This window comes from Macrobrachium rosenbergii, chromosome 16, assembly GCF_040412425.1.
Source record: "Macrobrachium rosenbergii isolate ZJJX-2024 chromosome 16, ASM4041242v1, whole genome shotgun sequence".
NCBI lineage: Eukaryota > Metazoa > Arthropoda > Malacostraca > Decapoda > Palaemonidae > Macrobrachium > Macrobrachium rosenbergii.
The window spans coordinates 63235278-63237738 of record NC_089756.1 but is presented as its reverse complement, the minus strand read 5'-3'; the positions used below and the strand labels follow the sequence as shown (position 1 = coordinate 63237738).

At 34.4% G+C, this 2461-nt stretch overlaps 1 protein-coding gene across 7 annotated transcripts in view; it reads left to right on the top strand.

Annotated features, from left to right (window-relative positions):
• Positions 1-2360: 2360 nt before the first annotated feature.
• LOC136847478 (von Willebrand factor A domain-containing protein 8-like) overlaps positions 2361-2461 on the top strand; it is a 737466-nt gene continuing 737365 nt past the window's right edge. For 2 of the 7 annotated variants that reach the window (XM_067119220.1, XM_067119219.1), the window contains exon 1: positions 2411-2461. This exon is cut by the window's right edge and continues 1020 nt beyond it. The gene's annotated coding sequence lies outside the window, so the exon portion shown is untranslated. The other 5 variants (XR_010855764.1, XM_067119217.1, XM_067119218.1 and 2 more) reach the window with 5 other exon arrangements.

Here is a 2461-nt window from a genome sequence, read left to right as displayed (position 1 = left end):
CCACACAGGCAAGCGTGCACATGTTGCAAGAAGTTTATTAATGAATATTAATTTGCATATATATTATGCTTAGTGATGTTCACTCACATTTTACACAAAACGAAGCTTGTGTCAGATATGTTTCAGTCACCGTCTTTAGATCTGTCAGCAGCTGGCCGAATGATTGATGCTATCTAGCAGGAATTAAAGAATGGGCGCTAGAAAAAGCTTGGCATAGCATTTGGGAGAAGGCAGTTGCGATGTCCCAGACACACAATATTGAGGTTTCACCTGCCAACCAAAGAATACATAAATTACCGAGGCATCTAAAGGATGCTGTTGTCTTGGAAACAACTGGACATAGAGAAGTGTGTAAGCATGAGGAACAGGAAGGATACAAAAACACACTCTGTTAACCAGTAATGGACAGGCTACTAACTGAAATTGAGTCGAGATTTGATGATGCCAACAAATCCCTTTTCCATTCAATATCATCTCTTGATCCTTCCTCCCCTAAATTTTTACAGCAGGACCAGTTGGAGACAATGGCAGCTAAGTATAATGTTGATCTTGAATTCTTACATGTTGAGCTGCGACAAGCAAAACGATTAGTAAAACGTAAACAAGCTGATGGGGTTAAAATTGCCAACATTGTGGATTTGACAGCTTTTTTTTTTTTTGTTTTTAAAGATGCATTTCCAGGTTTTTGCATACAAAATGTTAATCATTGCTCTTGCATTACCACCAACATCTGCTTCTTGTGAGCATAGCTTCTCTTCACTAAGACACATGAAGAACTACCTCAGAAATTCTATGTGTGATCATAAATTGTCTGGTGTATCGGTAATTGGAATCCACCAGGACAGGGCAAAGAATATCGATATGGAAAGGTTTGTTGATATTTTTGCCTGGAAACATAATAACAGAATGATGCAGATGTATTAAATTAATACATCTGCATCATTCTGTTATTAATACTAATAATTAAATTATTAGGTTCAATAATCAAGTAACCAATTGCAATGGAATCTTATATACTTCAACTAAAGTCGTTAATTGTAGCAATCAAATGTCTTAATTTCTTTTGATCTCTGTTTAAACATCATAGAAATATTAAATGAATAATTCCAATATATTTTTTTCTTTTTTACAATAAGCAAGTGTTAATTTTGAATCTCTTAATTATATTTTGTTTACATACCAAATGGTTTTATTTCATTGCCAAATCATTACTTATAATAATTAATTTGGATTTACAAGTGTGGTCAGAGGTTCATAATTTGTACTGAAAAAATATTTGAGCAAGTTTGTTATATAAAAACGTGATTCACAAATTGGTAGGCTTAAATATTTCAAAACAACCTTAATATCTTTCCTCATGATTAAAAAAAAGAAGAAGAATGAGTATTATAATTTGTGCATGACCAGTGGACCCCAATATTCAGCTGTGGCCCCAGGTGACCCCCATTAAGAGACTTAGTTACGCCGATGCCCTATCACGCAACAGAGACGTACATATTTCTACAAAACTTATAAACATGCAGATACATTTGGATTTCTCATGAATAACAGATACAAATAACATACAGTAGTTATCGTCTGTCGGTTACCTGACAGAAGGCAATCCATAGACGATAGGCCTACTAATAATTCTGCAGTAAGAATAGATCGTATGAAAATATGTTAATACACAAAAGAATTATGAAAAGGTTGTTGTTCTGGGAATTTCCCACAATAATTGTACAACTTGTCTCCTTTCCTCAATAAAAAGGGCGTGCGTAACCAAATTACCAGCTTTCTGGTTCAGCTTTTGCATTAATACCAAGACCCGGTGTTATGTGTTTGTGCACTGAGATAGGGCGATTCCCTCATCATTTAAATTTCGTTATAGTTTCGATTAGTTTGAGTGCCATTGAATCTTAATTCCTTTTGAGTAATTACCCACTTGATATATGTACTTATGATTAAATTAATTTTAAATGTAAGTAATTTTAACAAGTGAGTTTCATTTATCCCTCCAAGTTATCTAAATGATTTTGAGATTTAATTTCAGCGAATGTGAACATAATTTGATCTGAAAAGCAATGATTGGTGTTCATAAGGTACTCTTTATTAACAATAGAAGTGCACCAACAGTAGGCTGCCATTCTTGTGTGTACTAAATTAAATCGAGACATTTCTCCGCATATTAGAAACCGTAAGGGAGCGTGGTGCTCTTGTTACGTGAGGCTTTTGTGGGCTTTGACCAAATTTTCGGTTTTTGACCAATAAGCATAGGCTACAGTCCACTTTGTCGGTACAATAATTTTTATATCACAGGTTCCCTTGAGTTGGAGCTTAGTGAAAGCCTAAAAAAGACAAAGCAAACAATGGAAAGATTGAAGGAGATCTGGAAATCGAACAGACTGAAACTCATACAACATTAAGATTATACTTATTTCTATTACAATCTGCATGACTATTCGAACCATACATATCTAAA